Raw genomic sequence first — 21682 nt, 5'->3', positions numbered from 1 at the left:
GTATGGAATCAACTACTGCCTGACCTCATATCTCAGACCTCACTCCCACTTTTTAAAAGAAATCTAAAACTATTTCTCAATAACCACTGGTTATGCTCCTGTACCAACCCTGACTAAAATTTTTTCTTGACTCTAATTTTCAACCTACATCTACTACAACCTTCCTATAATGCTTCTATATACTAAGTTTTGCATATAAATTCAATGTTTACAAGTATATTATACCTTATTTAGTATACTACCCTTAAAAGATTTTGATTATGCTATAGTTACTAAGAGTAGTTCATCTTCTGTTAAAAAAAAATGTAATCAATTTTTTGGTATAATGTTTTTATGTAACAATTACTGCTGTTTACATTGTTTCTGTTATATCCTCTATTAATTTTGTATGTTTTCCTGGAGATTTTCTCCCCGGGCCTCTACTGAAAATGGACATGTATCCAGTTAGACTAGCCCAGTCAACAAATGTAAAATAAAATAAAAATACAATAAAATAAAAATCACAACGACTGTACTGTTGGCCAACAGGGAGCTAGTAGAAATTGGGCTACTGTTGGCCGAAGGAGGAGAAGAGGTGGAAGGCATGGCCAAAGGCAGGTAAAGGCTAGGACTGTGATAGTGAGGGTCAGAACTTTGAATGTTGGCAGTATGACTGGTATAGGGAGAGAGCTAGCTGATATGATGGACATAAGGAAGGTTGGTATATTGTGTGTGCAAGAGACCAGATGGAAGGGGAGCAAGACTAGGTGTATCGGAGGCGGGTTCAAATTATTTTATCATGGTGTGGATGGGAGGAGAAATGGCGTAGGCATTATCCTGAAGGAACAGTATGCTAAGAGTGTTTTGGAGATGAAAAGACTGTCGGATAGAGTGATGTATATGAAGCTGGAAATTGATGGTGTAATGATGAATGTTGTTAGTGCATATGCTCCACAAGTTGGGTGTGTGATAGATGAGAAAGAACATTTTTGGAGTGAGTTGGATGAAGTGTTGATGACTGTACCCAAGGGTGAGCGACTGGTGATTGGAGCAGATTTCAATGGGGATGATGGTGAAGGGAACAGAGGGGATGAAGAAGTGGTGGGTAGGTATGGTGTTAAGCAAAGGAATGCAGAAGGTCAGATGGTAGTGGATTTTGTGAAAAGGATGGACATGGCTATGTTGAATACATATTTTAACAAGAGGGAGGAGCATAGGGTAACATACAAGAGTGGAGGAAGATGCACACAGGTGGATTATATCTTATGTAGAAGGGCCAGTCTGAAGGAGATTGGAGACTGTAAAGTGATGGCAGGGGAAAGTGTAGTTAGGCAGCATAGGATGGTGGTTTGTAGGATGACATTGGTGATCAAGAAGAGGAGGATGAGTGTGAGGGCAGTACCAAGGATCAAATGGTGAAAATTGAAAAATGGTAATTGTGAGGTGATGTTCAGGGAAGAGTTAAGACAGGCACTGGGTGGCAGTGAAGAGTTACCGAATAGCTGGATAACTACAGCAGAGCTAGTAAGAGAGATGGCTAGAAAGGTGCTTGGTGTGACGTCTGGAAAGAGGAAGGAGGACAAGGAGACCTGGTGGTGGAATGAAAAAGTACAGGAGAGTATACAGAGAAAGAGGTTGGCAAAGAAGAAGTGGGATTGTCAGAGAGATGAAGAAAGTAGACAAGAGTATAAGGAGATGAGGTGCATGGCAAAGAGACAGGTTGTGAAGGCTAAGGATAAGGTGTATGACAAGTTGTATAAAAGGTTGGACACTAAGGAGGGAGAAAAGGACCTGTACCAATTGGCTAGACAGAGGGACTGAGTTAGTAAAGATGTGTAGCAGGTAAGGGTGATAAAGGATAATGAGGGAAATGTACAACAAGCGAGGAGAGTGTGTTGAGCAGATGGAAAGAGTACTTTGAGGGGCTGATGAATGAAGAGAATGAGAGGGAGAGAAGGTTGGATGATGTGCGGATAGTGAATCATGAAGTGCAGTGGATTAGCAAGGAGGAAGTAAGGATAGCTATGAAGAGGATGAAGAATGGAAAGGCTGTAGGTCCAGATAACATACCTGTGGAAGCATGGAGGTGTTTAGGTAAAATGGCAGTGGAGTTTTTAACTAGATTGTTTAATGAAATCTTGGAAATTGAGAAGATGCCTGAGGAATGGAGAAAAAGTGTTTTGGTACCGATTTTTAAGAATAGGGGTTATGTGCAGAGCTTTAGTAACTACAGAGGGATTAAATTGATCAGTCACAGCATGAAGTTATGGGAAAGAGTAGTGGAAGCTAGGTTACGAAGGGAGGTGATGATTAGTGATCAGCAGTATGGTTTCATGCCAGGAAAGAGCACTGCAGATGCGATGTTTGCTTTGAGAGTGTTGATGGAGAATTACAGAGAATGTCAGAAGGAGTTGCATTGTATCTTTGAGGATTTAGAGATTATGCCTAGAGATGAGTTGTGGTATTGTATGAAGAAGTTGGGAGTGTCAGAGAAGTATGTAAGAGTGGTACAGGATATGTACGAGGGTAGTGTGAAAGCGGTGAGGTCTGCGGTGAGAGTGACAGATGCGTTTAAGGTGGAGGTGGGATTACATCAAGGTTCAGCTCTGAGCCCTTTCTTATTTGTAATGGTGATGGACAGGTTGACAGATGAGATCAGACAGGATTCCCCGTGGACTATGATGTTTGCAGATGACATTGTGATCTGTAGTGAGAGTAGGGAACAGGTGGAGGAGACCCTGAAGAGGTGGAGATATGCTCTAGAGAGAAGAGGAATGAAGGTCAGCAGGACTAAGACAGAATATATGTGTGTGAATGAGAGGGAGAATAGAGGAATGGTGAGGATGCAGGGAGTAGAGGTGGCGAAGGTGGATGAGTTTAAATACTTGGGATCAACAGTTCAGAGTAATGGTGAGTGTGGAAGAGAGGTGAAAAAGAGAGTACAGGCAGGATGAAGTGGGTGGAGAAGAGTGTCAGGAGTGATTTATGACAGACGAGTACCAGTAAGAGTGAAAGGGAAGGTCTACAAGAGGGTAGTGAGACCAGCTATGTTATATGGGTTGGAGACAGTGGCATTGACAAAAAGGCAGAAGTCGGAGCTTGACGTGGCAGAGTTGAAGATGTTAAGATTTGCACTGGGTGTGACGAGGATGGACAGGGTTAGGAATAAGTATATTAGAGGGTCAGCCCAGGTTGGAAGGTTTGGAGACAAAGCCAGAGAGGCAAGATTATGTTGGTTTGGACATGTGCTGAGGAGGGATGCAGAGTATATTGGGAAAAAGTTGCTAAGGATTAAGCTGCCAGGTAACAGGAAAAGAGGAAGGCCTAAGATAAGGTTTATGGATGTGGTGAGAGAGGACATGCAGGTGGTTGGTGTGACAGATCAAGATGCAGAGGACAGAAAGAAATGGAAACAGTTGATCTGCTGTGGCGACCCCTGATGGGAGCAGCTGAAAGAAGAAGAAGAAGAAGGATGGCTGAGGGAAGATGTTGAATAGGGATAAGAGGGGTCATTTGAATGGTAAACCTATTCAAGGATGGGATGTTTTCTTCCATGAAGGGAATGATCGGCTGTTTATATTTTGAAAAACACTTTTTACGCAGACAGTTTTTATTTGTACCTTTTAAATGGATATCTATGCAATGCATTTATAACATATATGAAATGAATGGTAAGAATTTTTCAACACACATACAAGGTTATGTACAAACACAAAAACAGGACAATGGTTAAATACAAAGGTATAGTCAGTCCAACTGTGAAATGCATTTCTATCAATGTCAATGGCTTAAATAACAGCTGTGAAATAGGAAGCTTACAAAGATATTTCAAGGTATGTAAAGCACAAGTAGTATTTTTACAAGAAGCACATTTTATACAGCAAGATATTAATAAGATTAATATGCATAATTACACATTACTAGCAAGTTCAGAATATAATAAAAAGCAAAGAGGTATATCAATATTATGGCGAAAGACTACATTGATGCCCAAGATCATAAATATAGTCAATGATAACTCAGGATTGTTTTGATTAGTATCAACATTAATAAATGGTTTGGCTTATACCCTGGTAAACAACTATTGGATACCAGGATTGGGTGTCAGGACAGCCAAACAACATTTAGAAAACATAATACAACATTCCAAAGGTAATACAATAATTGCAGGAGATTTTAATTGTATAATGAAACAAGACGACAAAAATGCTAAAAACACATGCAAGAAATCTCCACTATCAAAATTACTTACAGAGTTTACTGACTCATATAACTTAATGGACATTAACACATATGCTGAACAAGATTCATCGATATTCACACATTACTCACATAGAAATAACACCTTTTCCAGAATTGTGTATATAACATAGGTAAGTAAGTACTAGGCTATCTGCCCAAGGGCATCTGTAAGCCTAGCCAGAATGTGTTGGCTTTTGCCGCCACCTTAGATTAGTTCCCTGTGCCTTTGTCCAGCAGAGCTATTGGTTCCCTGTGCCTCTGTCCAGCAGAGCCACTGCAATGATCCCTGGGGTACAAAAGAGCTTTCCACAAAAACAAGAAAAGTCAAAACAATCACCTGCCACTTCTCAGATCATAATGCAATAACTTTTGAAATAGATTTTAACTTTAAGAGAAAATTTACAGTCATAAGAATTCCACCCTATATAGCAAACCTTAAAGAGTTTAAACAGTGCTATACTGAAGATGTGCAATCATTTCCAGATTTAAACCTCACAGATGAGGTAGCAGATATATATATATATATATATATATATATATATATATATATATATATATATATATATATATTTATAGGGTGCAATGACAGCATATTTATATGGGAAGGTGGTAGTCTGGTATAAAAACAAGCAGAAGCATTGGAATAAAGAACTGGCAGAACTACAAACTAAAATAGACACAATGAAATTAGATATTCATAAAGGCAACTTAGCTTCAGAAAAAGAATTAGAAGACTTTAACAAAAAAATACTTAGATATATTGAACTATAATACAATGATTAATCTGGAGAAGGTCAAACTATGCTCTTTCTCTATGAATCCAAAAAATCAAATGAGAATAGCTAACAGGACTAAAACAATGATAAAGGCAAATCAGATAAAAGAAATATACAATATAGACAAAAAAAAAATAATAAATAAAAGTATCAGACATGGAAGGAATTCAAGAAGGCTTAAGAGTGTATTTTGATAAACTCAGTAGTCAAGAAAATAAAGTAGAATCAAGTGAAGCATTTAGAAAATTCCTAAAGACTTAGACTATCAGATGAACACAGAAAAATAATAGCTAAAGATATAACTATGACAGAAATTAAAGCTCAAATCAAGAAACTAAAATTAAACAAAGCCCAAGGTAATGATAATATGACACCAGAGATGTTTAAAGTACTATCTAATAATGCATTAAAACTATTCCCCGGATTCAGCAAGCCCTGCAGGACTAGTGCAGGAGCTCCAGCAGGCAATATGTCTGCCATGCGATCCAGGAATAAGCTGTAGGGACGTGCACGAGTGCTCTTGCACTAGTCCTGCACGAACTCAACTTCTGTATGCAAATTACCCCATTTGCAAGTGGAATCCATGCAAATGAGGTGAATTTGTGATCCGGGAAGTTGGCAGCCGGCCGTGCAGGACTAGTGTAATCTGCAGAAATGTACTCGGTTATTAACCGAGTACATTTCTGCAAACTACAAAAAGGAGCCATGACAGCTCCAAATAAAGGGTGGATATTATATAGAAAGCATGCCAAGGGCCAAATATATGGCCACTGGCATGGAAAACAGTTGCAAAAATAAAAAAAAAAATACTTTTATTTTTTTTAGCCAATCTCGGCTGTTTCAGCATAGGGCAGCGGCGTGCAAACAGGATCAGGCGAAAAATATAAACAAAAACCTAAAATAAGCATTTTAACCAAAATCACTATTTTTCCATTATACTCAACGGCAGGCAGAAGACAACATGGCCAGTGAATAGTGGTTGCTAAGGGAGGGAGGCTCAGTGTGGGACCTGTAACTATGAATCAGCAGGCAATCCTATGCAAATGAGGGGAATGATACTGAATCCCAGAACTCCCCTCAATGCTAGTCAGCACCCAATAGTGTAAGAGCAGGAATAGGTTGGTGCAAGCCTAGGAGTTAGCTGACATAATAGGGGTGTGTGTCAGGTATACTGTAAGTGGATTGGAGCCCTGTGGCTCAGGTTTGCCCTTAGCTTAGCAGCGCTAACCAAGGGGGGTTTGTCTGAGGCTGCCTAGCATTCTTTACATTGCCTAAGCAGATGTGCACGCCACACACCGGGATTTAAAGGGAAGAAAAAAAGTAAACTAGGAAATAGCAGCTCTGTGCACATTTGAGCACTGTGTTTGTGTGGTGCACCCACAGGCTTAAACAGGAAGGCAATGGAAAGGGAAAACAGCAGTAGGAAGGTAATCTAGGAGAACTAGCATAGCTGGCAGGTGAAATGCATCAGAATCAGCCAATTACACAAGCAGCAAGCCAGCCAAGCCCAGAACACTAACATAAACTATGCAAACATCTCTCCCTCTGTTTTTTCGTATATAATCTACACCACCGGTGTATACAAGTGGGGACATTTTAACAAACAAACACAACAAAATGATAGGGGCTGTAGCAGCTATCAGACATCAACATATGGAAGAGGCTGAGGGTGGTGAGGATGAGAATGCTGTCAACCAACCCACAGTTAGGAGATGGAGAAGGGTGTACAGACCCAGGTTAACCTACCAGGGGCTACATGAGATGGAGATAGTGGAGCACTATAGAGTGGACAGGGACCTCCTACAGCAAATTGTTGAGCTGTGTCGGCCACACCTGACACACAGAACTAACAGAGGGGAACCCTTCCCAGTGGATACCAAGGTATGTGTAGGCCTAGGAATAGTAGCCACAGTTACCTCCTAAAGGCCAACTGGGGATATCATGGGGATCTCACAGGCATCAGCATCCAGGGTATTCCACCAGTTTCTGGATGTCATGTCAGCACATGCCAGTGAGCACGTATATTTCCTCAACAGCTGTGAGGTGTTGGTCAGGAATATGCATCTCTTCCACCAAATAATGGAATACCCAGAGGTTGTGGGTGCTATACATATGCATCAAAGCACCACCCAGTGAGCGGGGTAGGGTCTACCCCAACCACAAGGGCTTCCCCTCCATCAACTGCCAGGTTGTGTGCGATGCCCAGGGCATTATAATGAACGTGTGTGCTGGCTGCCCTGGAAGCTATCACAATTCCCACATCTGCCATCTGACACAGCTGTACCAGAGATTTTCCATTGGAGACATCCCTTATGGTCACCTAGTGGGGGATGCTGGTTAGGCACTGGCTGATGACACCCATTAGAAATGCACACACACCTGAACAAGAACTCGATAATGAGGCACATGCACAGACAAGAATAATAATAGAGCATGTGTTTGGGATGCTCAAGTCAGGGTTCCAGTGCCTGGACACATCCAGTGGAGTCTTGCAGTACTCACCAGCTACATGTACTCAAATTGTCATTGTATGTGCCTTGCTACACAATATGATCCTGTGGAATCAACTGCAGCAGGAACAGCATGGGGCATGGACACACAGCCCCCTACAATGCCAAGGCCTGCACAGGCACAGATTGACTCAAAGGAGGAACAACCTGAGCCTGCCCCAGTAGGCAGATGGAGGCATGCCCAGTATGCCCTGGTCTTTGCAAAAAGGCAAAGCATAGCACATACACTGACACAGTAGGGACCCAGGGAATGACGCCTCTCTCTGACTCACACATACAGTAAAAGGGATGCCAAACATGACACTACCTGTGCTCAACCATGTATAGGGAGTGTGCTATGTGCATCTGACATAGGCAGCCCTCCACCACCATCCTCAATACTTGCACACCCACAACATAAGTCAATCTCCTTACCAATTGCTGAATGGAGTAGTATGTGTTGTTACTTGTATCTATGATATGGATGTGAGCATGCAAGGGAATTGGGTGGCTGAATGGGATGCCAGCAGATAGTAGACACCCATAGTGGCAGCATGAGATCTGTACCAAATACTGGTGTCACCATAGTAGCCAGTAATACACATGGTGACAACACCCACTGCTGGAAATGTGCTGGGCCACATGTGTGTCCATATGACACACACATGCCAGTCAGGGAGGTTCACATACCCAACAACAGTCTCAGCCAGCAGGACAGGTGTAGACAAACACAAACAAAGGCTGTGCTAAGACCTCTGAATGATGCCTATGGGTAACCCCCCCAGGCCTACACAGACAGACTACATCAGGTCAGGCAGTGGGATGCTAGTTCTGAAAGGTAGGAAGTCAAAAACTAATATGTAGGTCAATCAAACCTAAGAACTGTAGTACACTGATATGCCTCTATTCAGCATGATAGGTTAGAATACAGAATGAAATGGAGTACCTGACATACCAGTACAGTCATACCAAATGTGTACAAGTGTCAGGTGTACCCTATGTAGACATGTAGAAATAGGCAGGCGTGCTCCCCCCAATCCTGTGTAGAAACATAGAAACAGTCAGATGAGCCCCCCTCCCCCAATCCTGTGTAGAAATGTAGAAACAGTCAGGTGTGTCCCCCAATCCTATGTAGAAATGTAGAAAAAGTCAGGTGTGCCCCCCAATCCTCTGTAGAAATGTAGCAACAGTCAGGTGTGCCCCCCCTCCAATCCAAGGTACACATGTAGTAACATGTATGTGTATGTATAATACCAGTGGAGCACAGATAACCTGAGGTGGCCAATGTGGCAGGATAAATTGTAGCATTTGTACAATACGCAGGTATGCGTGTGTTAGGTTGGTGTTGTGAGAGTGGCCAGTATTTATGCATGTTAAGGTTTGACCTGGTGGCCATTGCCCACTACTGCTGATGACAGGGCCAAGTCCTCACAACTGCAGTGCCAAAGACATGCTCCCCAGTATAACACATGTTAGCAGTAAGCCATTGTAAATGTATGGTGGTAATGTGTGTCACCATCTGAAAGATGGACATGGCATGACTGTTGTGCTAGATATACAAGCAGTATACAGGGAAAAGTACCCCAGACATACAGTATATAATGTGTAACTGTGAAATGGAGACACCCTTGGAATTATACATACAGGTATGCATCACATTATCTGGGCTTGTAGTAGGGAATACCGATGTCATCTGGCTGAACACTTGCAGATCACAAAGATGATAGGACTGATTTATTGGGAAATGGCTGATGTCCCTGCACCAGCCAGCAAAACTTGAATGTCCCATGCATATCTGTGAGTCAGATGCAAGTAGTGTCCATAGAACACATGCACACAGCTCACCCAAACACCACCCACAGGTATCTCTCCGGTCGTATCCGTGCTGTTGGGAATGGGTACACCATGACCTACACCTGTTTATGGCAATAGCGAAAGAATGCAGCATGCAGTGTAGGTGTCCCATACAGATGTGTCCCTAGCTGTAAGCAGCACCCTGCCAGCATCCACACCATCTGATCAATACTGATAGAAAGTATTGGCATGAACACATAGCACACAAACCTCACCCCAGGAGAATATACTGTATGGTAGTCTGGGGCTGTAAGACTGACAGAATGCAATGGCCTGTTACAGCTGGCCTGCATCACCAACAAATGGTCTACAGGCCTCTGTCAAAGGCTTGCATCTCACCCGTACTGCCAATGTATGTTATGGCATGGACACCCAAATAACAACATACCACATTCCACATAAGCCATATGCAAGGCCATGTGAACAAACCACAGTAACATGTCCACCTTGTCCCACTGCAAGAACTGTGGACCAACACCAAAACACAGCTGTGATGAGGTGATAACTATAGGAAAAGTATCAGAGTATGTATGCATAATGTATGGAAGAGGATATAATAATAGATGGGGGGAGCATGGGCAGCATGGAATGTGCAAAGTCCAACACACAGCCATGTGCACATACTATCCCTGGCTTCAAAAACAAAATTGGGTTGCTACAAACCTGCCCATACACCACAATAGGGGTAATGTCCTGACTTATGATCCCTGCCTCTGGGTAACCTGTGTAAATCTGTACAGCTGTGAGGTATTGCCACAGCAAGATAAGTCCATACTGTCACGTCGATGGACGTACAAGTATGGGATTGTTAGAAAAATATGTATTGGTAATATGCATGCTTAGTGCATTTGAGGTTTAAAAAGGGTTAATACATTTATTCTGTTCACACTGCATGAATCTGCACAGTTATTATAAACTTAACAAGAAGCATTCTATTTTCTGCTAATGTCAGCAAATAACAAGAAGTGTTTCATTTCTACTAGTGTCATGAGACTTAACAAAGAGTTATTGATTTTCTGCTTATGCCATGAGAAAGTACACAGCTACTAGAAGCTTTGATAAAGAACACAATGGATGCTTGAAAGTATAAACCGTAGTCAGCATTACTTGTACCTAAGCTAGAAATGTACCTTGAATCTAGGCAAAATGTAACACATATATTAGAACTGCACAATTGAAGAATTGAAAGTTTGTGGTGGGCTAAAATAAGCCCCAAGGCCAGGTTGTTTTTCTCAAATGTTTTGCAAATCAGCAGTTATTCTCAACTAGTCAGCAATTAGTCTAGTAACATTTTCTGTAGAACAATACAGAAAGCTGTGTCTAACTACGTCAGCAATAGAAGTAACATTTCTGTGTGACATGGAAAAAACTGTATAAAAATACCATACTAATCATTAATGTTCAGACAAACCATTATGCCAGCATGCTTTGTCTCCTTGCTGCAAGTTAATAAAGGGTGCCTTGCTTGAACCTTACATGAATTGGTCTTTGAAGTTTTTTCCTTTGACAGATTGGTCATTCGGACCGGAACCCTCTCTTTACCTCGGATCAGATGGGCCAGGTGGTTGAAACCGTATGGGGAAGAAACCAAATCAGTTCTTATTTGAAAAGCCCTCCAACTGAATTGTTGTTCAAAAGAGGCCAACCACTTTCTGATCTGCGACTGAAGGACGGGTCTCCACGAATCAGGTGATAAATCACGTAGGCTCAGGTAAGGTGAATCTACTTTTCTCTGTTTTCTGTTTTAGATCAGGGACTAGATTTGTATTGTTTTTGCCAGGACTGTATTTTTCTTACACATCAGGGACAGAAAAGATTACTGTCTTGTCATAGATCAGGAGAAACAGAATAAGTAGGCAGTCATTCTGAAGAGACTATAACAAAATCTGTGGTACCACGTTAAAAATAAGAGAAGTTATGTAACGATCAAAAGGGTAGAACAAAATGGGTAATAATTGCACAAAAAGACCCCAAAATCCGCCGTTAACAGAAGACTCAAAATACATGCAGTCGCAGCGTGCCGACAATATTAAATATTATTCAAAATGGGTTAATAAATATAAATTTGATGGAAAATTAGAAAAAATCCTTGCTTATCAAACTTGTCAAACAGCTCAAAACCGATTCCAAAGGTCGGGTAAAAAAAGCAACGTAAATTAGGAATTCCTCAGGCACACAGGTGGATTGAGGAAGTAAACTGCAGGGAACAAAAGAACAACAATTCAAAAACAATATTTTTAGATAAGGAGGACAATAACTTAGTAATAGCATCAGCCCCTCCACCTCCCTTACCAGAATATGAAGCAAGTGAACAAGTTAGTCCACCCCCATGATATCCCATCGTCATTGAAAATAGAGACATTGTAAAAGTAAAACCATTTATTAGAGATCCCATCGGGACCAGGTCTCGAACAAGGGCAGGTAACTCAAATGAAGGCATCGAGTTATATCAAATGGTTAAGAATTCATGATCTATGAGTGAAGAAGAAATATGCCCACTTATAGAAGTACCCAATCCTCAGGCAGGACAAGATAATCAGGACCCAACTATTTTAGTGTATAGACCTTGGACTCCGGAAGATATCCGGAAAGCCACTGAGGGAATTCCCCATCAAAAAGTTAATTTTAGAAAATTCTCAGAAGATTTACAAGGAATGAGGCTGAGTTATAACCTAAACGGAGAAGAGGTAGAAAAAGTAGTTAGACAAATTGTGGGGCCAGATTGGCACATGATTAGTGGCAACTGGAATCCCCGTGACACTGCACAAAGACCCCTCCCACATAGCAGCGCAGAATTAGACACCAGAGTAAAAGGTCTTACAGACCGCATCTCTGAAAAATGGAAGCCTAGGGCAGACTAGACTTGCATTAATCAATGCATCCAACAAGAAGGTGAAACTATTGACCGGTATTATGCCAGACTATTAGAATGTTTTAATAACCACTGTGGAATGCAGGTTCCTGAAGATCAAACACAAGATTCCCCATATGAACAGCAGTTAAAGCATGCATTTTTAAAGGGCAGTATTGCACCTATAAGCAGTTTTATTACAAAACACATAGTAGACCATCGTACAAGCAGGTTACAGTCATTACTTGAATATGATAGGTATGCCGAAAGGCATTTTAATAGCAAAAAGAAAAAGAAAGCTCAAGTATTTTCTGTAGAAGATGGAGCAGAAGTTTATGTAGTACAGTCCGGGAAAAAGGGCAAGAAAAATGCACACGGAAACAAACAATCTGATCAACGATCAGAGGACTTTGAAGGGCGAAAGAAAAGGGGTGAATGTTTTAAATACGGTAAAAAGGGACACTTGGCAAAGGATTGCAGGAAAAACAAGAAGGCAACCACGGAGGACAAGGAGGGTGAAGACTGACTATATGGTAGTCTGGAATCACTAGAAGGAGATAGTGAAGAAAGGACAAATGAGAATGTGATAGAGGGAGTAGAGGATGTGACAGAAGAGATAGAGGAAGTGCAAGAAGTAAGTGACAATGAAGAAGATGAAATATTAGACCTAGCTTTATTGAGCTTGGAGCTCTATTTAGCAGACACGAAACCAGAAGTTACAATTTTGGTAGAAGGGAGGGAAGTCAAATTTTCGTGTGACTCAGGGGCATCACGAACCCTGATACATCCCTCCAAACTACTAGAAAACACAGAGACACCTGATTATATACTGGTTAAAGCAGCTAATGGACAGCTGTATTGGGAGCGTCTCTCCCGTGACATTGCAATAACTGATCCAATTTCAGGATTGACACAAAAAAGCAAAATTGTTGTTTCTGCAAAATGCCCAGTAAACCTCTTGGGCAGAGACCTCATGCAGCTATTTGGTATAGCAGTAGTCCCAACCATGCAGGGTATGAAAACACAGTGACAAACTGATACCTTTGCAGTGCAATCGGAGGGTGAAATGTTTACGTAACTTGGTTACGACTGGTCCAGGGACTGTGACTGAAGAATTAATGAATGTAGCCATCAGCAAGTTCCCCTCCCTTGACATTGATAAACAACACCTGTTGCACTGTACCCTATACACCAGAACCTGATAAGGAATATGAACAAGAATTGTTTAAGAATCATGCAAATAGATTGATATTGCATAACCTGTACTGGGACACAGAAGGGAACAGTGTAGCTAGCTGTTCATTGCCCCAGGTGTTCTTTGCACTTTATAAATCTAATTGATTACCACATGTTAGCTTAACCAAAAACAGAAATATAGAATGGGCAGACCTAGGAGAAAAAGTCACGAGATGGGAGAAACAGACAGAACTAGAACTATCAGAACAGGGAATACAAATACAGAAGTTGAATTGGATAACTCAGACCAACTCAGCTGTGCACTTGCATTTTAGCGAGGACAACTGATTGACACTCCTGTTAAAGGAGGAAGAAAATGCCTTACAAAATATACCAGAGACCCTTTGGTCAACAGGAAAATCAGATGTAGGACTCATTCGTACAGCGGGACCAGTTACTATCACGCCAAAGTCAGCATTCAGACCACAAAAAAGACAGTATCCCTTAAGAAAAGATGCAGAGGCAGGGATAAAGCCTATTATAGCAGCCTTACTTAAAGGAGGGATACTAATAGAATCTCCCGATTCACCATGTAACACACTCTTATTTCCAGTCAAAAAAGCAAATGGAGAATGGTGTATGGTCCAAGATTTACAAGCTCTAAATAATGCAGTAATACCAAAGGCACCTATGGTGCCAGACCCACACACCCTGTTAAACGATTTTAAACCTCAACAGAAATATTTTTCTGTGGTAGACATCAGCAATGTGTTCTTTTTGATACCAATACACCCTGATGGCCAGTATTGGTTTGCATTCACATTTCAGGGGAAAAGGTAGACATACACATGACTACCACAGGGGTATTGTGAAAGTCCAACGATATTCTCACAAGAAATGGCAAGCAACTTGGCGGGATTCACCCCACCAAGAGGCAGTCAGATTTTACTTTATGTTGATGACATCTTGCTGGCAGCCCCCACCCAGCAGGATTGTAGAGAAGACACCATAGCACTTCTACAATTCTTAGCCACTGAAGGACATAAGGTAAATAAAAGTAAACTGCAGCTTTGGAAAAAACAAGTTAAATACCTGGGATATGTAATATCCAAGGAAGGCAGAACACTAGATGAGGACAGAAAGGTAGCAATTTTGCAAGCACCAAAACCCACTACCAAGAAGGAAATGATGTCCTTCCTGGGTACAACTAATTTTTGCCGGAGCTGGATTCCAAACTATGCTTTGGAATCTGCACCGCTAACTGACCTTATATATAAGAAGCCTATGGCAGCACAGGATTTGTTACAATGGACACCAGCGGCAGAATCTGCTTTCTGCAAACTGAAACAGTTAATAGCATCCTCATTAGTTCTAGGATTACCAAACTACCATAAACATGTTTTCCAAACTGTAGATTGTAAGCAAGGTTATATGATGTCAGTATTAACACAGCAGCATGGGGATAAGCAACGCCCCCTTGCTTACTATTCATCACAACTAGACCCAGTGGCACGATCTTTACCCCCACTGTGTACAAGCAGTAGTTGCAGCTGCAATGGCAGTACAGGCTTCGGACTCAGTAGTCTTATTCCACCCTCTCACTTTGAGAGTACCTCATGCAGTCGCGATTATTTTACTGCAAGAAAAGGTGGCATATCTTTCCCCTGCTAGGCATCTTTCCTGTATGACTATATTGTTGAGCCAACCTCACATGACAATTGAGTGATGCACAACTTTGAACCCTTCTACTCTGCTCCTGACCCCTGCAGACGGCACACCACACCGCTGCCTGCAGGTAATTGAGCAAAAGACACTACCTAGAAAAGATCTCATGGATGTCCCCTTGGATGATGCCGAGGTGACATACTATGTGGATGGTTTGTGCAAAAGGGATCCTGCAGGACAGAACCTAGTAGAATATGCAGTAGTTTCTAACACTGAGATTATAGAAGCAAAACCTTTACCACACAACTTATCTGCACAGGCAGCAGAATTGATTGCCTTGACACGGGCATGTACCTTAGCAAAGGGTAAATGTGCAAAAATTTTTACTGACAGCCAGTACACTTTCCCTACTGTACATGTTTTTGCGCAAAAGTGGAAAAACCGAGGAATGATAACATCTACTGGCAAACCTATAAATCATGCACAGTTTATTTTAGATCTTTTAGAATCTATTCAATTACCTCAGAAAGTAGCCATTTGTAAATGCACAGCTCACACCAAGCAACAAGATAGGACTTGAAAAGGTAATGCGAGAGCTGATACAGCTGCAAAACAAGCAGCTACAGAAGTATTTCTTTTAAATGAGGAACTACGACCCCCTGAGTTAAAAACAATGCAGACACTCACTACGCAAGCTGAAAAACAAAGATGGGTAAAACAAGGAGCAATTCTTGAAAAGGGGCTGTACATCTCTAAAGAAGGGAAACTGATACTACCATCTAATTTGTTTAGATATGCAGCTTTTTTGAGCCATGGGCAGTGCCATGTCTCAACAGGAGGGATGGTACAGCTGGTGAATCAGGTGTTCACAATGTATGGATTTACAAACTACTCTAAAAAATTTTGTTTGACGTGTCAGATTTTCAACAAACATCATGCACAAGGGGCGTTAAAGCCCAAGCAAAGGAGTTTCCCTATACCACCATATCCATTTCACACTATCTGTATGGATTTCATAGAATTGAACAAATGTGAAAATAAGAATTATTGTCTTGTCATTGTAGATATGTTTTCCAGATGGGTGGAAGCCTTTCCAACCAAAAATCCAGATGCAGCCACGGTGGCAAAAGTACTTGTCAAAGAAATCATCCCTAGATTCGGCATTCCGGAAAGGATCTACAGTGACAATGGTATACACTTTGTAAACCAAACCATACAGCAGTTATGTAAGCATTTTGGTATTTCTTTAAAAAAATCATTGTGCATACCATCCGCAATCTGCAGGGCTAGTTGAAAGGCCTAATGGTATATTAAAAAACAAATTGAGAAAGTTGATAGCTGAGGCAGGGAAAAATTGGATATACTGTTTACCTCTGGCACTGTTGAGCATGAGAACTGTCCCTACAGCAAAAGGATTGACTCCTTTTGAAAAGTTATTTGGAAGGGCTTACTATACATCCCAGTGGAAACTTCTCATGTCATCAGACCAGGAAGCTGATTTTACACTAGCTGAATATGTGAAAAAAGTCATGAATTCTAAATATCTGTTGCAGTCAAATTCTGTTTTAGATAGAAAGCAAACCGCAACATCAGAAGTGGCAGTGACACCCAGAGACTGGGTGGTGGATAAAAGTTATAAAGAAGAAGAATTGGTCATCACCAAGGTGGGAAGGTCCATACCAGGTGCTTCTTTCGACACCCACTCAAGATACAGAGTGAGCTTTGTGGATCCACCTGATGCACTGCAAACTAGTTAAGAACTTTGAACTGGACAAAAATCTTACCTCTCCATTGGGGCCCTCAGCAAAAAGTCTGGCTACAAAGGGGGGTCAGATCAATAGGACTGATCCGTCTCAACTCCAGTGAAGAAACCATCAGTGCTGAAGGTCCTATTAGGGCAGAGAGTAAGATCACATGTCAAAAGCAAAAATTATGGAATCCAGAAAAATCCAAATACACCTACTCGGAAGAGTCGGAGAAAACAGGAATGCAGAACAACCGTTTCCTCAGAAGTATGGCATAATCATCCTGTTGACTGTACTAGTGACAATAATATTTTTGTTGTGGCCATTCCTTTTCCCAGCCACACAAACTGAACTGAATAAGCATGGAGAGTTGTACGTAGAGTGGCACCCAAACTTCAACACTTACCAGGCAATCAAATATGTGTATGCTGAGACCTTCAATGTTTCAAATTGCTGGATTTGCACAGCTTTGCCAACAGCATACGGGGGGGGGTTATTGTTAACCAGTCCCCCTAGGAGCCAACAAGACCTGGGAAAACTTAGTCTATGATACATCAGATGTCACATCACAAGATAAAGTAGCATTGCACTTGTCTGTTCGACAGAAGGGGACTGTGTGTTTTTACAAAAATGATACATTTCAGGTGGGTTGGAGCAATTGCAATGTGACTGTTCCCTATAGATGCTATACAATAAAACTGATAACACAGGTTCCTATTGCAACACAAGCTATGATTCATTTTTTGAACTGATGCATAGGACAACTGATGAAGTAAAACATAATGCTGACTTCTATAAACAACTGATTATAGTTGACAAAAAAATGTTTCATCCAGAGCCAGGACATAGTAAAGTTACTACCAAAGTAGAAGACTGCTACTTTGTATGTGGTAGGAAAGCATATAAGTGGTTACCTGAGAACTGGTCCGGCAGTTGTTATTTGGGGTACCTGGTTCCAGCAATACGACACACAGCAGTTTTACCTCAGGGGAAAATTTGGAATGTTCGACGAGAAATCAAGAAGCCTCTCAACCCAGTGGGGCAAATCAATGCGGGCTGGAAAAACCATCATGCAGTGGGCCTAGGGAAAAATGGACTGTCACATATGGACTTGGGTGATACCATCATCTCATGGGCAGGTGTACTGCCAGCATATGGAGCAACAAAATCAATCTGGGAACTGAGAAAACTGTCTAAACTTCTCGAAATAATGAGCAATGCAACCTTTTCCACTCTAGAATTGGTGACTGATGAACTGACTGCCATGAGAACTGTAGTGCTTCAAAACCGCATGGCTCTTGACTTCACCCTATCGGTGAGAGGAGGTACTTGTGCTTTAATCCAGGAGGACTGCTGTTCGTATATTCCTGACCACAAACACGGTAATTCAGCAGGTGTCGGCTATGACCAAGCCAGGACCAAATCCATTGAAGGACTTTTTCCAGAGATTGTTTGGGGGGTGAGGCAGTATCTTAATGAACATCCTGATTGCCATCTGTGTAGGAATGATCCTGCTGGTGGTATGTGTGTGCTGCTGCATCCCCTGCATGAAAAGACTGATTAAAGACTTTATAGACATGTCAGTTTCAGAAACCTTATACCAAGGTGCTGAACTTGAAGAATTGTTGAAAAATTTAAAATGCTTTCATAAGTTTAAACTGAATGACTCTCTTAACTGCAAATCCTGAGTAGGAAGAGGTTAGAGGAAGAAAAAAAACATGTTTATGCTTATTTTGAAAGTATAATAAAAGTATTAAAAGGGGGGAAATGTTAGAAAAATATGTATTAGTAATATGTACGCTTAGTGCATTCGAGGTTTAAAAGGGTTAATACATTTATTCTGTTCACACTGCATGAATCTGCACAGCTATTAGAAACTTAACAAGAAGCATTCTATTTTCTGCTAATGTCAGCAAATAACGAGAAGGGTTTCATTTCTACTAGAGTCATGAGACTTAAAAAAGAGTTATTGATTTTCTGCTTATGCCATGAGAAAGTACACAGCTGCTAGAAGCTTTGATAAAGAACACAATGGATACTTGAAAGTATAAACCGTAGTCAGCATTACTTGCACCTAAGCTAGAAATGTACCTTGAATCTAGGCAAAATGTAACACATATATTAGAACTGCACAATTGAAGAATTGAAAGTTTGTGGTGGGCTAAAATAAGCCCCCAAGGCCAGGTTGTTTTTCTCAAATGTTTTGTAAATCAGCAGTTATTCTCAACTAGTCAGCAATTAGTCTAGTAACATTTTCTGTAGAACAATACAGAAAGCTGTGTCTAACTACATCAGCAATAGAAGTAACATTTCTGTGTGACATGGAAAGAACTGCATAAAAATATCATACTAATCATTAATGTTCAGACAAACCATTATGCCAGCATGCTTTGTCTCCTTGCTGCAAGTTAATAAAGGGTGCCTTGCTTGAACCTTATGTGAATTGGTCTTTGAAGTTTTTTCCTTTGACAGGGATCCTCTGCCATCACTGTACCAAGGTGCTAAACTGGATACATAGACCCAGCAGCAAGTGTCTGCAGCACCCCCTCCAGAATGGCATAACTTGCCATGACTATGTAGGCGTTTGACCACAATACTGGATACAACTGCATTCACCCTGTGTTCCCCAGGACATCACTGTGAGCAAAAATGTCCACCTGACAGTACTTGAGGACATAAAACATCACAGTGTATAACAGTACACATGTTTGAATATCTCTATTAACACCACTACCATGCAGCAGAAGCAGCACGGACACAGTCACCTACAAAACACAGATATCCTGCAGAAACTGTTGGCTAGCTGTAGGTGTAGAACACAAAGGTCTGCACTGGAGTACAAGCTACCTGGAATGGATATACACATTCAATACAGAAGGGCATACTGGCATGCTCACAGACTTAGAGAAATGAAGGCAATGTCAGACAACAACATACTGAAAGGTCATACTGGCCATGCTCACACACTTAAACAAATAAAGCCCATGTCTGCCAGCAACAGTGGAACATATATATCTGACAGTTGCAGATATCAGTGCATACACTCCTCAGTATGCACCAGTCATGCTTTGCACACACACACACACACACACACACACACACACACACACACACACACACACACACACACACAATAGGAATACACACATATATCTAAGGACAACACACTATAATATGCCAAAAGTACACTTACATAGAAGTGTGTAAGAGAGTGACGGTGACAAAGAGCATTCCTTCATGAGGCCTGTCCCACACAGCACACAGCCAAATGGCTACAACCACATGATGTGTAAATGTCACTCACTGAAGAAATTAGCCACTGGTATCCCTCAGCTTTAAAGACTCTGTGGTGCAAGTGCTAGGTGTGCAACATGGCTGTACAAGGCAGTAGTCATCTAGCAGTTGTATACATGTACCTGTGGAATATATACGTACATGTGCCTGCTTGTGGTGTGTCTACCTCTAGATGAATGGGTTATGGCCCATGCATACACACTGCCCACCCATAGCCCTACTATGACAAGCCTACTGATGTCATTCAGTTTGAAATACACCTTTGGGAAAGAAGTAGCCCTGTAATCTCTGTGGTGCATCCTATAGCTGCGTAATGCTGTAGTGTAATAAACTAGTTATGTAGGAATTCTAATCCAAGACATGGCAACCGTGTTTGTGTGTCTGTCTCTGTCTGTGTAGGGAGCAATGCTTTTTAGGCTAGTCACAGTAACTACATTTCAAATGCCCTACTTTGGCAAGGCTGCAGATATCATTCAGATTGAAATACACCTTTGGGAAAAGAGTATCTCAGTAATATCTGTGACACATCGTATAACTGCATAATGCTGTAGTGTATTAAACAAGTTAGGTAGGAGTTCTAATCCCAGACATGTCAAGTGTGTGTGCGTGTGTGTGTGCATGTGTGTGTGTGCATGTGTGTGTGTGTGTGTGTGTGTGTGTGTGCATGTGTGTGTGTGCATGTGTGTGTGTGTGTGTGTGTGTGTGTGTGTGTGTGTGTGTGTGTGTGTGTGTGTGTCTGTCTTTGTAGGGACCTATGCTTTTTAGGCTAGTCACACTCACTACATTTCAAATGCTCTACTTTTGTAAGGCTGCTGATGTCATTCAGTTTGAAATACACCTTTGGGAAAGGAGTAACCCAGTAATCTCTGTGGCATGTCCTGTAACTGCGTAATGCTATAGTGTGATAAGCTAGTTAGGTAGGAGTTCTAATCCCAGATGTGGCAACTGTGTGTGTGTGTGTGTGTGTGTGTGTGTGTGTGTGTGTGTGTGTGTGTGTGTGTGTGTGTGTGTGTGTGTCTGTGTAGGATGCAATGCTTTTTAGCCTAGTCATACTCAATACAATTCAAATGTCCTACTTTGGCAAGGCTGCTGATGTCACTCACTGTGAAATACACCTTTGGGAAGGGAGTAGCTCAGTAAGCTTTGTGGTGCATCCTATAACAGCATAATGCTGTAGTGTGATATAGTACTTTGGTAGGAGTTTTATTCCCACACATGGCAAGTGTGGATGTTTGTGAGTGTGTTTCTTTCTCTGTGTAGGGAGTAATGCTTTTTAGGCTAGTCACACTCATTACATTTCAAATGCCATACTTTGACAAGGCTGCTGATCTCATTCAGTTTGAAATACACATTTGGGAAAAAAGTAGCCTAGTATACTCCATGCCACATCCTATAACTACATAATGCTGTAGTGTGATAAACTAGTTAGGTAGGAGTTCTAATCCTGGACATGGCAACTGTATGTTTGTGCCTGTGTGTCTCTGTATGCTTAGGGAGAAATGCTTTTTAGCCTAGTCACACTCAATACATTTCAAATGCCCTATTCTGGCAAGGCTGCTGATGTCATTCAGTTTAAAATACATCTTTGGGAAAGGAGTAGCCCAGTGATCT

Source organism: Protopterus annectens, chromosome 7.part0 (assembly GCF_019279795.1).
Source record: "Protopterus annectens isolate FY-2018-M chromosome 7.part0, PAN1.0, whole genome shotgun sequence".
Classification (NCBI taxonomy): Eukaryota; Metazoa; Chordata; order Ceratodontiformes; family Protopteridae; genus Protopterus; species Protopterus annectens.
This window is presented reverse-complemented; position numbering follows the sequence as displayed.